This window comes from Harpia harpyja, chromosome 13 (genome assembly GCF_026419915.1).
Source record: "Harpia harpyja isolate bHarHar1 chromosome 13, bHarHar1 primary haplotype, whole genome shotgun sequence".
Classification (NCBI taxonomy): Eukaryota; Metazoa; Chordata; class Aves; order Accipitriformes; family Accipitridae; genus Harpia; species Harpia harpyja.
Genome location: NC_068952.1, coordinates 18493479 through 18507525, shown reverse-complemented (window position 1 = coordinate 18507525; position 14047 = coordinate 18493479).

Below are 14047 nucleotides of genomic sequence, written 5' to 3'. Positions count from 1 at the left end.
CACTACCCCTTTTTACAAATGGGGGGAAAACAAGATACAACATTCACTCAGGGCCACTCAACAAATGAGGGGCAGAACCAGAAATAAAACCAGGGAATCCTGGCTCAGAGACTCCTCTTATAATCTCTAGACAAAGCTTCTTTCCTGTAAAATTCCATCTAAGCTCTTCATAGAATAATTACAGCCAATTTATTTCCTCACTCGTTAACAATGAAATCTGACAGGCTTTGTACTCAGGATGCTGAAGCTCAGTTAGGGGACCAAGGCTCTTCTCCATGAGGGGAGGCCTGGAATGTCAGTCTTTAGGTGGCTTAGTAGGGGCATGGTTCCAGTTGCCAGGTACTTGCACTCGTGCCCAAATCCCTGTGGCAAAGCTTTAGGGAAGAACTGGAACATAAATGACCAAAGTGATCTACCACAAATGTTAGGGAAGGATTTAGTCAAATAGCATCTGTTTTTGTAACGGCAATGGTTTGCCCTCGGTGGCACTTAAGAAGTATGAAAGAATATTTACCTGCCTTGGTATTAGTTTGGTTTCTCTTTTCCTTCTATTTCATTTGCCTATGAGCCGTGCAGGCAGTTTTTCAAGTGAGCAAGCTGAAAAAGCTCCGAGACACAGGGAGATTCATGGCAGTACTTCAGATGTGCCTCTCAATTCTGTCTTCTTCAATTCCATCAGATCCAGAGCACATAAAGTTCCTGAGGGCTTACAGCTCACTAGCAGTGACTTGCACTACCTTGGGAAGTGTAGGAAGGCAATGAGTCATGGACTTCTCTACCTTCCCTACCCAGGGCAAATGGCTCACCATCCTCTCTGTCATCACTCCAAGGTTTCCTCAGAGGCCAAGAAACTGAGACATGAAGAGCTCCAGAAGTGCTGACCATCCAATATTTTGAAACTAATGACTCTGAAGGTTGCTCAGCATCTCTTAACCACAGGCCACTATGTTTGAAGCTGGAGCACCCCAAACTAGGGGACACATTTAAATATGTACCCTACTTGCTCAGCATCACATGAAGCAGGCTCTGGCAGAGGATGGGCAGACTCAAGATTTTCGCATTAAAAAGCCTGTACTTTTGCTGCTCTGATGAATCTTCCTTCTGCAAAGCAATACAAGAAAGACTATTCCCACAGAGCTTCCGGGGAAATTCTGCATACCCTCTGCCTTGCTCTCTTCAGCTTTTGGCTATATGAAAGCTTTCTGCAGAGTAGAGTTGAGGACACCGATCATGAAGTCCAGAGGCCAGAAGAGGTGAGGGAGGGACCATCTTTTACAAGAAATCCTTGGGGAGTGTGGAAGCTCATCTTCCCTGGGTCTTCAGTGCCATCTGCCCCACCTCTACCAAGTCTCCAAGCTCAGGTCCAGTAAGTGGTATGTTTCAATTGGCTTTGAACATCTGGAAATAGTTTGCTATTTGCAGTCCCCTCCCTCAAAACTCCATTTGTGGCTACACGTGGTTAACAAATTGCTTCTTCTTTGGCCCCAGATGTCTGCTATAGCCCTTCCCTTTCCCTCTTGGGCATTTTTAGCCACCAGGACAGAGTATGCATTGCCTCCTGCAGTGAGACAGACTGACAGAAAACAATGGCAGGAAAGCCTATTGTCTTAACATTTGGGGCCAAATCACCTAGGCTCTGCCTGCCCAGTTCCCTTGGTCCAGCATTGTCTTGGTGACCTATGAAGCAGAAGTTCATACACACCTTCTCCCACAGGGATTATAAGGTTCCAGACTCCCAGCCAAGGTCTGGGGAGTGGGACGGGGGGTGAAAAGGGGGAACAGAGAGAAGAGGGAAAGCACAGAGTAGAGCATTTGTGTCTGTCAAAGCAAAACTAAAAAGGCCTGGGGAACAAAGGAGGTTGGCTTTGGCTTTGGCTCATGATCAAAGCCTGGAGGTGGCTGTGGCTTTCTGAACTTCTAGCTGAAAGTAGCAGAAAGAGGCTCTTTTTTTATGATACTGATGGCACTGACAGCTGCTTGCAGGGGTCCAAAACTGCAGAAAGAAAGTGAAAGCCAAGGATGTGAGCTTTCCCATCACCCTGATTTTCGCTTGGAGGGGGAGAGGTTGGTGAGATTTGAGTGTCATGTAGCAGAGAAGAGAGTTTAGGCTGTACTACCTCAATGGCTTCCAACAGATCAAGAGCAAACACAACCACAGCTGCCTATCTGGCTGAAGTAGGGTCAGGGGAGGCTGCAGGACAGGGAAGGGGCTATTTCTTCACCAAGCTGTGTGTTCAATGGAAACATGCACTGGCAAGAAAGGAGAGTTCAGCTGAAGCCTAAAACATGAAATTGAACAAGTGGATTTTTAACAAAAAACTACAGGGGAAGTTCCATAGCCTGTTTCACTGCAGCAAATGATGGCAAAACATTGCAGCCGAGGAGAAGGGAGTCAGGTTAATGTGTAATTAAGAAGGGACTTGATACTCTGCTGAGCTAAAATTTGCGTTAATTGTTGTATATACACAGTTTTCTTGTGGGCATCTAGCTCTTTCAAATGTAGATGAGAATGAGTGAGGACATTCTCAAGAGAGCATAGCCTTTTATGGTGTTGAATCTTTGCCCAGAAGTCACACCAGCCTTCTGTTTGTTCACAAATACCCCAATATATCAATCACTTACCATGGAGCCTGGTAATTAACATAAATCACTGGGATTGATAGGTTAGGAAGCACTAGATACAGTAACTAGCAACAGTTGAAGCAGCCACTTAAAAAGCTTCTTGGGGTGATAAACATGCCTTCCTTTCAGGAGTTCCCCAGTTCAGGAGTACTGTTGATGTATAATAATACTCTCTCTCAGAATTTCTTGCATACCAAAGGATTCTGGCAATCTGCAGAAAACAAGGAGAAAGGCTGAGCTAACCCAAGAGTGGCTGGTTTTTATGTCCCTTTCCATCCTGAGACACAGGAACATTTTTACATGCTAGCATGTTGGTGTCTCACTGTGGCTCAGCTGGGATTGATGTCAGATGGCATAGTGGCTTGTCCAGAAGAAGGACTAACACCACATGAAAATGTCTTCTATGGCCACTGGAGCTGTAGGAGAAGAGACCTGTACAGCTGTTCATGTTAACAACTCACAAATAATATAACCAACCAATAGGAAGGTTACTGTAACTTCATCAGGTAAATATTATTCAACCATCTGAAGAACGGCTTGACTAATGAAAAGGTTATTTGTGAATAATTCCAGAAGATGATAACACATTGGAAAAAGTACAGAGAAGAGATACTAGGCTGATTAAAGGACTAGAAAGCATGTCTTACAGTGAAAGACTCCAGGAGCTCAATCTGCCTGAACAAAGAAAGACCAGGTGAAGGGTTGACTTGATTACTGTTGAAACTGGCAGACAAATAAATAATACAATGATAGAGAACTGAAATTGGACAAATCCTGACTGGAAAAAAAAAACCCACATGATTTTTTAGAAGTGAGAGTAATTAACCAGTTTATGTAAGGCTTCTGGTGGATTTCTCCATTTGCTAACAATATGTAAAAAAAAAAGAAAAAAGAATTTAAAAAAAGCAATTCAGTGTGATCCTGCAGCCTATGGTATGCAGGAGCTTAGACTAATGATGCCATTGGCTCCTTCCCACTTTGTAATCTCTGAACCAACGATCAAGTTACTCAAAACTGATAGCAGAAGGTAAGGTGCTGAACATACCGATACACTATTCGTGAATGTTATTCAGCAAGCTCTAATTATGATGTTTGTAATGACTGAGCAGATCAATGGAAAGACTCCTAGTGATGACATCACCTTGGGTAACTCACTATCTACAAGACACACCTTCACTCCCTTTGTTATTCAAGGAGCAAAATCCTCTTTGCAGATGCCTTTTGCCCCTTGCCGTGCCTATCTCTCTTTGCCTTCCACCAGTGAAAGGAACTTAGCACTAACTCAGGAAGGATTTGTGAGGTTTAACTCACTAAGGATTGCACAGTGTTTTAGGAGCCTCATCTGGGAGATTCAGTCTATTCCTGTGCAATCCCACTCACTTATTCCCTTAGACATATCTGGCAGCTACAGCAATAACAACTTTAAAAACAGATTTTGGCAGAGAATTAAAAAAATTAAAAGCATCCTAACTTTAAAGGCTAGAACAGGGATTAGACAAGGCTGCTTGATCTGGTAATTCACAGGGAAATGAAAAGTTCCTTCAGTCATGACTGTGTATCATTCGCTGAATAAAAAGAGTCACTGCCTGAAACATTCCCAGTTCCATGTAGCTAAAAAAAAAAAAAAAAAGCCTCTCTTCTTGTGGCCAAATGCAAAGTCACTCTTTGGATCATGGGATAATGTCATAAGGGTTTGTTCTGATTCATTTTAAGAGAGGAGGTTTTCATATCAGTGAACAAGGCAGTTCAGAAAATCAGTTCAGCCTCCACCCCATCAGCAGATTTCACATCTAATATCATAACAAAAGCTGCTAGAAGGGAAACAGGCCCACTGCCCAGCTGCCTTTCTTTGCATATCTACTTGAAACCAATTTTGGAGAAAGCTCTTAGCCTCTAGACTGAACACTAGTTGGAGTTGAAATAAATATGAATGAACAATGGTTAGGATGCTCAAGAACTGACAGCCAGTTGGTAATGTGGTTGTACTGGAAGAGAAGAGAGGCACTGGTGAAGACAGATGTCCAGGGGTGCGGATTCCTTTGACAGTGGGTTGCTTTGCTGAAGTATATATAATAATTCCTTGTACTTCTATAAAGCTTTCTTTTCAAAGACCTCCAACTTTTTTATACATGGGGAGATAAAACTGTCCCTATCTTAGAGCTGCCAAGAGGTACAAACAGGGAAATTTAACTGGCCTTATCTCAGAGCTGCCAAGAGGTACAGAGAAAATGAACTGCTCAAGATCACACAGGAGGAGTGCCTAATGTAAGGCACTTAACTGAAAGACCTAAACTGTAGTTCTCATGCCAACCTACAGCTAATGGAAAGATACAATTTCATCTGCTCTCTGGAGTGGCACATTCCCCTAGTTGACTATAGCAGTTGATGAGGCTTTAAATATCTAAGGGTGGATGGGATGAGGTTAAGACCTCAGCCCAACCTCTTTATGCCTTGTTTTAGCTCCACTCCTTCCACAAAACTCACTGAAATCAGTGGGAAACCTCTCAAGTATGCCAAAGAGCTTAGAAGAAAGCCGTGCAGCTGAAGATCCAGGCCTTGGTGGTTACCATTTTGTTTTGGGAATTTTAGTCTAGATTTTCAAAACAGTTCAGCTGCTGGTACCAACCCATTGCCAGGACTGTTTCATTCAGCCTGATTGGGAATGGGTGTCATTTCCTGTGGGAGAGTCAGAGGCTGGGGAGGTGCAGCACTACCCCAGTGACAACTCTGAGCCATGCTTATGGGTCAATCGCACATGTTTCCAAAGTGGCTGAAGTCCTGGATGCAAACACAGTGGAAGGTGGTCTCTGTGTGCTGTTCCAGTGCCCAGGATTTCTGGATAGCCACAGTCATACTGGAAAATTCATAATTTTGCTCAAGAACTTCAGCCACTCATACCTAATTTCTCTTGATCAGTCGGTGAGTTACAGGCTCCTTCTGGAACAGAGACAATCTTGCAGCAAGCAATGGCAATGAACACAGAGAGCAGGCAGCTACTCCATCCTCCCTGTTAACCTGAGATTGCAGCAGAGTTACGGAAGATTACACACCCCACCCATCCTGGACTGCATCGCCAATTGCAGGCTGTTCCCTTTCTCAAGAAAAAAAAATCAGAATCAATCAAACGGCCTTTGCTCTTTGTTGTATTTCACACAATTTGACCTTTCTGCTCAGCAGTTCTAACAATGAGAAAATGAAGCCAAGACTGGCAACTGGTAGATTTGCTTAAAAAGGTTAAATGATAAATGCATCTGACTGAATGAACCCAGGAGGCCTACAGCAATTCAGCCTCTCTAAATCTTGGGATCTTATTGAAAGGGATATAGCTGCATGTGATATGATCATATGCAGTGGGAAGACATGAATGGCCTATTTCTAAGCTTACTCTTGTATTACCAAAGCCCTTGGATACATAAGGGTGTACTGTCCATAAAGCCTCGCACTCAGGAAGGACCACTAACCAATCTGCTGTCTCTCACTTCCACTCATAGCTGAGTGTGTTTGACCAAGGAATCATACAGCTCCTTATAAGCTGAATTCATCACTGCTCTGTCTGAGCATCTCCATGCAGGGCCAAAATCAAGACCTCCGAGGACTTGCTGGCAGTAGGACAGAATTTGGTCACAGCAGCATTTCAGGGGTGTGTCATCTAGGCTCTTACAAAGAGTCTGACAGCTCATGATGTCAGTGATACCTAGGCAGTGATTTTTTAACTCTCTCAGTGAAGGAGACCTTTCAGCTATTTGCTCTGAAAGTCTGTTCTCATATCATTCCTGGGAGGAACGATACAGAGCCCAGTCCTGGGGAAGAGCCACCCAAGCATTTATAGCAGCTGGAGATGTAAGATACTATTGTGGCTGAAGAATGGGCTAGGATTCTTGTCAAGGTACCCGTTAGTCACTGGTCTCAGTGTGCTGCTCTCTGAACACAATGCAGTGCTGGGTCCTGAATTCACATAAAAAGAAGGAAAAAGAAACCACAAAAAAAAAAACCCCAACAGGGGATATTTTCCATAAGCAGAACTTAAAAAAAAAGGAAATTGTCCTTTTTTGGATGAAAATCTGGAACCCATAGACTTTCCTATGTAAATTACTTGCATTGTTTTTAATTAAAAAAAAAAAGTGAAAAATGTTTACTCTTTTCCTCATCTTTCCTTTCTTCCCTTCCACTCTGATCCTGTGCCATCACTGGAAAGGGGGTAAGAGGAAAATTGACAATAAAGCCTGGGTCCCCCATACTTCTGAAGAGAGTAAAATGTTCTTTGCTGGAAAATTTTTGAACAAAGGGCTATGAGCGGCTCCACATCTTGACATTTGACATGTTGAGCTCTGCCCTCTGTAGTTTCTGTATTCTTCAGGGAAATCCATTTGCCCCTGGGGTTAAGTGCTTCAATTATTAATCCAGGTATATAATCAGGGCTGAATACAGCCACTATGTGAAGCGTGACTGCTTTCTCATCATATGACTGGCAATATTCACAAAAAGTGTAGAGAATGTGTGACCTCTTCATGTTCCTGTGTAACTCTGCTCCTAATTAAATTACCTAAAGATGAGTTGATCAGCATGAGACCTCCTGTGGGACAGGTAAGTTGGTGCAGAGGGTTTTTATTCTCCCTGCTTTCCAATTGTTATTTCATTAAAAAAAAATCAGTTATAAAATATCTGGAATGGATCCTGAGCTACATGTGGAAGTGGATTGTTTGACAGTGCCGGATGCTACCGTAACATGTACGTCACCATGCCTTTCTCAGTTGGTGACTAGTAGTTTGCAAAGTCTGGGTGAGCATGGAGTGATTTTACCACACGAGTGAGATGCTATGTAAAAGCAGTCGTATGGTGTTTGAGGTTTGTCTTTGTAACTGGCTTCAGCATTCAAATACACCTCCTCCCAAGCTGTTGTTTCCTACTCTGTACATAAATCTTCCATCCACGTAGCCTGAACTTTGGTTTTTGCTATGAAAGACCTTATAGATATGAGACATGATTGCCTAGAGAGGGCAGGCAGATAATCTCAGTTGCAGAGTTATATTTTGCAGTGTTAGCTTTCTGGGTTTGCCCTTTAAAGATATGACAGTTCTATATAAGTGGAAGTAATTTAGCCCTGGAGGGGTGAAATTCTTTTTTAAGCTCTTCATGTAATCTTAGTTTGTTATTGCAAAAAGATCTCTAACCAGGAGCAACTGGGTCCAATCTGATGCTGAATTATAAATAACTAGAAATCCTGGGGCAGTCCTCTGCAGTGCTGGAGCAGTTGCCAGATGCACTTGGCATCAGATGTATGTCCAACTCAAATGCATTTGCCTGTATTTCACCCACAGGTACTGCAAACAGGAGGGCAGCTGGGGAGGTGTCTTGCTGACTGTCCTGCAAGTGAAGGCTCACCAAAATACCATCATACTGGTTCAGAGTATCAGATGGGGTGACACCCTGCAAAACTAGCAGCTGTACAAATACAGAGTAGAAGACAGTCCCCGCCTAGAAGAGGTACAAGGCTGCAAGTGGCAACAGAGAAGTGCAATGATTGCCTCTGGTTGTTCAGCAGCTCAGAAAACCCTTGGAATTGATTTGGCTCTGCAGACACTTTAAAAACAAATTTAATACCTTTCCAGTAAATCCCTCTGTTTTACTACTAGCATGAAATGCCCTGACCACCATTTTGCATAAAAGTATGAGGTCGCTACAGTCAGTATTGGATTATGTGTACTCTTCAATGGGATCACCATGATTTCAAAATGATGAAAGAGTATTTTTGTACCGCAGAAGTGGTAAGATCTTCAGTTACCCAGAACTAGGTCATCAGAAGCTAGGGCAGGGCAGAGCCGGGAATATCAACCCACCAGTCTTCGCCTACTCCATCTGGAGTATGGACTGGGTTATATGAACAGGCAGAATGTTTGGACAGGAATTCATTTCAGGTCAGGTGCTATGGACCACATCTTCATCATATTTACATATATGATTTCTAGGCAGCTCTGCCCCTTGGACACTTACTGAGGTTAGACTAGATAGCAAGGCACCCTCAAAGCACTGGCCTAGAGTTACGGGATCAGTTACCCTTAGGGAGCAACACCTAGTCTCTGATTGATCTTCATAGTTGGGAAGAGCAGTTTTTCCTGTAATGGTGAAGTTAGAGCCCATACTGTAAAAGCTGGCAAAAAAAAAGGAAGGTGAATGTTTTTTCTGGTTCCTTTGGGTAGGGTAACTTTTGGCAAAAACATGATTCAGTCTAGCTTTGTTTTGTGGGCAGTTCAAGAATATCTTCGTCTATCTAATGATGTGGGGAAATAGCTTGTTCTTTGTCAGACAAGGAATATTTCCAGCCAGCTAGCTTGAGCTACCTTTAAATTATTTGATCTAGTAGTTTGACAGCACTGAAGAGGTTAACATGGGCTAAAAGGTGACTGGAGTGTAAATATACTTTCACTGATCAACAAATCCCTTACAACAGGCCACCTGTAAATATTGCTGTAGTCCTTATCTTGTTAACCTAATAGACTGCCTCGCCTCTACGGGAGGGATACTATTTCTTCATATCCAGGGATGTGACAGGGCAAGGCCAGATGGACAGTGCTTATGAAGTAGAAAGAGGGAAGACAATCTTATTGCAGAGACTATGCAAAGGTCACAGAATACACATTGTGCATCATCAGGACTTTCAAATTGCTTGTATGTTTTTAAGTAAAATGGGTCTAGGGAGACTACAGCAGATGAAAAAAGTTTAGGGAACTAGCCAGAGACAGTTATGCAAGAGCCTAAGACTTAAAACAGATTTCTACATACGCTCTTGCTGAACCTCATTTCTAGTACTTGTTCCTTTATGATGATTCCTATTTTTTTTAAGTACTCATCCCAGGTCTAGCTCAAACCTGAGCTAAGCAGACAGAAATGAATGGAACACTACCCTGCTTAACTCTGTTTTTCTGCTATCCTGTCAGGTGTAAATGACTGACTGGCTTCAGAAGCACAAACGCGTAGAAAAAGGAGTGATGATGCATTCACTGCTTGCAGCAATGAAGCCCTGGGGCCTTCTCAGCCTGCGGTTCTCAGATCAAGCAGCCATCAAACCACATGACACTGCAAATTTATGTCCCTCTCCTCCTTCCCAGCTCTCTGCCCTTCATAAAATCCATCAATATTCCTACTCCAAATTCCCCAGAGACACATTTTTACCAGACATAGACAGACAGCCATCAGTGAGGTACAGCTCATAAGTAGCTCACTAAAGAGCCTGCTGGGATAAGGGAGGGAACTGCTGTGGATGTATTGTTCTAGTCCCATCATTTCCCAAAATACTGAATGAAATAATAACTTGTTTATAATGATGCATGACATCAAGGCAATACTACATACCAGGACTTGAGACACAGCTTTGAACCCTATGACCTTCTTCCAAGTGAGAAAGACTTTAAGGAGGGCATGGGATGCAGAAAGCCCTATCCTTCTTGTTCTCTAGAATAATTTTTTTTTTTTCCCCGGAATTAAAAAATGGGCAGGACCACATCTACTTGCCACACTTGAACCTGCCTGTTTTCTTTTCCCTTAGAGCTGATCACTCTGGCTTAAAGCTGAAGATACCTCCCTTGCCAAGAAGTGATGGGAGTGATACACCAATTCATTTCACAACAGATTTTTGACATAAAATGAACCATGTCCAGGCATTTGAGCCATTCTCCTCCAAAAAGCTACAGGAGGAAAAAATTCCATTCTCTATCTGTGTTGAACCATGTTCACATTACATAACTATCCTCTCCCTTTGCCTTTACATAACCTGCTTAAAAGTAACTGGCCTTACAGGTTCACAGCTTTCTTTTTGATACACTCTTTCTTTGCCACAATACTACAGCTAAATCCCTTTGTGCTACACTGCCACCAATTCCACCTTCCTTTGATGGTGCACTACGTACACTGCCTGGTTGCATTCCATGTTTCTAAGCAACAGAGAGCTTTTGCCGACCAGTTAACCTCTTGTATTTTCCTGTTTCACAGTGTAGTAAAAGTGAAAGCAATCCAAAGTTTAGAAGGGAAAAAAAAGCCAAAACAAACAAGAACTGATCCTGTTCTCCTGAGAGAAGATCTGCTTTAAGGATGTAATCTAATGCACTTTCTATCCCATCCTCTCTGTAGGCAGCTGCTTCTTCCAAAGAAAGGAATAATGTCTTCAGCATCAGTGTGGGTGACTTATGTCTGGGGGACTAGAAAGTCTCAGGACTGAGCCCTGCTGACGACTTAAGTTGCTGTGTGTACAAAAACCCATGCATGGAAGGCAAAAGCCTTGTTTTGTTGCCCTCAAAAGGGAAGAAGGTTTAGAGTCTTGCTAAAACCAACCTTTGATCAGCTGTACACATCTAGACAATGTTGGTTTTAGTGTCCCAGATGGTCCCAGCTGTTGGCATAAGCAATGACAATGACATTCATTTCTCTGCATGAGACTCACCACGTACATCCCATGCAATTCCAATTTTTCAGGTGCCTGCTGATGGGAAGTGAAATTCACCAAGAGAAAAGCTGTCCTTGAGGCCCACAGGATCCAAAACCCTGTGGAAGAAGTCTCAGTGGGGAGGATTAGTTGCATGATCACTTCCGGCTACTATCTAATTTTATCTGTGTATTACTGATACTGAACGTCATTCTTTTTATCATGAGAACCCCTCAACAAACAGGACTAAAAATAAAAAGCAAGAGCTCAGAGTTGGCACAAACTGTGCTACAAGGACTCCAATTTGTATAGCAGGAACTATAATCACTGAGACGTGCCCAAGCCCTCAGGCATCCCACGGGATTTCAGTCACTTGTTTACAAGGTGTTTTGATTTGCAGCTGTTTGACTACTGTGGCATTTCAAGAGGGGGCGGTTTGAAAGGATGTTGTTACTTTGGATGTTGGGATTGGAAAATGGGTATTGAAAAATCACACAAGAAAACAGGCAAGTGCTGTCTTTGTTCTTCCCCCCCGTACATATGAATGATGTCAGTGCTGGGGAAAGGAGCTCCAGGGACAGATCCAGAGGCCAATGCTTTGGAGTGAATAAGCAGGGAACAGGTAAAGCCCCGAAAATGGACCCGTGCCCCAGCCTACCACACCAGAGTGCCCCATATCTGATCTGGAGAAACTAAGCTCTGGAGGTAAGAAGGGAACTGTCCAAGCCCATCACTTTTCTGGCTTTTCTAACAAGGTTGCCAGCAAATAAATTGATACTGTGCCATGGACACCCCTAAGAACTGGGCTAAAGGCCGTCACCAGCTCAGTTCAAACAGACCAGCAGCTGAAATGGATTTGGTCACTGGCTCAAAGTGATTTAGCAATTTAGATGGCTCTTTCCATCATTCCTGCTCTCCTGACCTGGACAGTTCCTCTTTCAGAGCTGCATTAAGCTAATGCCCACTTTCTTCTGGGCCCTCTTGGGATAATGGATTCAGATATGCAGAAAGAATGTAAAAATCCATCTGTTATCTGGGATGAGTGATTTACACAATAGCGCCCATGAGTGTTTGTTTAACACTGTGGACAGCAAGAACCCTGTGAAGTTGTAACACGCTGAGAAAGGGAAAGCAAGAAGAGAGGAGAAAATAGCCTGGCTGTTTTAAAACTATGTCCACTGAGCTGTGTACCTTTTTTGGCTTAGTTAGCTGTTTGCCTGTTTTTTTGTGGGAAACCAGGAAGGACTTGTGGAGCTTTTCCCAGGCTTTAGAGTGTTATTCTCTTGTTTCCAGCATTGGGTTTTTGTATGCATTAATTGACATACAGAAACTCATGTAGAAAATATAGTGCCAAGAGAATATTTACCTTGTAAACGTTTCATCTGCTGCCCCTCTCTCTTTTCGTGTGACTTTTACAAGTGATGACTGACTTGAAGCTCCATGCACCCTTGAAGAAGCATCACCCCTGCCAACCTTGGACACAAGCCCCTTGCCTGCCCAGTGTGTGCCAGCAACCTGACCACACTTTCTTGGCAAGCAGCAGCCATCTCCTCATTTCCTTGAGGTAAAAGAGGGCTCAGCCTAGAATGTAAAGCATAAAAATGGAAAGAGTCAGTCAGATTATAACATGAAAAACTGTTGTTTTTCTAGCTGAAGAAAAACCCACCCTGTGTTTGATTCTGAATGACACTGATCAGTTTGACACCAGCAGCTTCTCCACTGGAGACATAAGTAACTTCTCTTTAAGCAAGCATCAGAATTATCTAGGCTGGCATTACAGTTCATCACACTCCTTGCTTTCTCTAAGCAAAGTTGAAGGGAAAATCTGCATTTGCATTGCACATGTCATTGAAGATCTCAAAGTGCACTACTTACCCTAGCCCACGCAGCAAATCTCTATCGGGGTCACAGAAATCCTGACTCTCTCTCCTTACCTCCAGCCAGGATGCCTTTTCCCCAAGGTTAGCTATGACTACTGCCATCAGGGCCGTGCTATACTGTCACCACCTTGCCACACGTACCAGTTTTAGACTCCCTGTTTTTCACCCATACCTATGGAAAACTGTCTGCAAAGAGGCTGCTAGAAAGGAAGTTGAAGATTGCTGAAGTCTATTCTAATCCATGGTGTCTATATTTATGCAGCCCTTGTCACAGCAGAGCAGAGAAAATGTCACTGGAACAGTTTTCTTTTTGCCAGCAGGGAAGAGGTTTAAAAAGAGGCAGTATAGCCTCTATTTGATGATGTGTTTGTACAAATGTTTAACTTGCAATTTCATTTAAAAATCATCTTCAACGTTGATTTATATTCCTGGCAGTGAAGTCAGGAGATTGGCAATCCCATTCCATTTCAGTCTGTGCTCTGACAGAGGCAGTAACGCAGATCGAAGAGAAGAATTCTTACAGCACTCACATTTTATCATCCTGAATGTTTTCAAGTTCTCACTCTGATATTCATGGGCAGATTATGTAAGTACTAGATTTATACTTCTGAAGGCCAAATAGTAAAGATTGGAATGTTATATCATTAAAAGGAAGTATTTGGAAATAACTGAATTGAAACAAGGAACAACATCCTATCAAATGAACACTTGACACGAGCAGTACCGCTTTCCTTGAGATATCGTCTTGCTCCAGTCTTTCATAGGGTCAGCCATTTGTTTTCATGCTATAGAATATCAAATTAACTGCACGTTATTATACACTCTAAGTCTTGCTTTCCATCTAGATATGTCAAGCTGACATTTTGATTGCCTTAGTAATTGCTAAATATTCAAGCACTTGAATTCCATCATTGACAGTTTACCCAGCTGGTGAGAGAGGGAGAAGTAAGCTGTGGACCTTCTGTGAATTCTTTAGAGGGTAAGAACTTACACTTCATTACCTAACTGGTCAGAAGAACATGAAAACTTGCCTTGGTGCCCCCCTTGAGCCTCTCTGCCCATCGTTTTTGCAGCATAGCTCATTAATACCGATAGGTTTAGCTGCCTAATGCCGCGGGGACTCTGACAC